Source organism: Nelumbo lutea, chromosome 1, assembly GCF_056320005.1.
Source record: "Nelumbo lutea isolate HS-2025 chromosome 1, American lotus-T2T, whole genome shotgun sequence".
In the NCBI taxonomy this organism is placed as follows: Eukaryota; Viridiplantae; Streptophyta; class Magnoliopsida; order Proteales; family Nelumbonaceae; genus Nelumbo; species Nelumbo lutea.
In genome coordinates this window covers 159,082,829-159,083,895 of record NC_142684.1, presented here as the reverse complement: position 1 = coordinate 159,083,895, position 1,067 = coordinate 159,082,829, and positions in this window count along the sequence as shown.

The window sequence follows — 1,067 nt, the reverse complement described above, 5'->3', positions numbered from 1 at the left end:
TGATATTTAATATCTTTGTTCGCCATATTGAGGTATGAAATAACAAGTGTGTGGAAATTCCTGATCACACAAGTAGTACTTATCTACAACAAGTGTGACAATATTGTTAAGCTTGGCATGTGGGAATGATTTTAAAGTGTTGTAACCTCAAAAGACTTGAATTTAATGCTTACCCGGAGGTGAGAACGGAAAGTGGTGATGGGGCTCAGTAACAGCGGTCCTTAAAATCCTTGCATCATGTGCAACTCCCTCCCAATCAACCACAACATATGTAAATATCATACTAAAATCACAAATAGCTAGAACAGTCTGGTAACATTACTTCCTACCTCTAGTTTTGTAAGGCATTGACTCATCTGGTGTGACGATTGCGGATATGAGTGTACCACCCAATGCATCGACAACACCTTTATACAAAATTATAGTACTGTTAATAAATGAATTGAATCATGCTTAAAATATATAATTATTTTAAAAATTTGTACTTGAAATATCTATCAAATCCTTCAATGGTGACCAGTATTACATGGGCTTAGATGATCCCGAGTTGGTGCAATCATTTCACTTGCAAAAGCCATCATCGTATCCAATACCTCATGGAATACGCCATGCACAGTATCTTTGGAATGTTGAAAATGATGTTTTATTATGGAAAACCATTGACTTTGAAAAATGCATGAAAGAAATATAGCCATCTTTTCTTCAATAGTAATATTACCGATATCATGTACCCAACCCATTACTCAAAAATGACAACACAACCGCCTAAATGCATCTACTTTCATTCAAAAAATCTCACGTGTCTATTCATCTCGAACCTCAAGTAGCTCCATAGTATATCGATGTCTACTAAGTGAAGTTTCATTGTTTGGCAAAGACGTTAAATTTAACATACGAGAAGCAATGCTAGTAAATGGATGTATTTTTCCTAGCCCATTATTAGGTGAAATGTATACACTACATTAAAGGTCCCCAAAACTGCCACAATAAACTTTACCAACAATTGGCAAAAAGCTGCTAAAAGAACTGTCGCTAGAAGTTCTAGCGGCAGTTTATATATAGCCTGC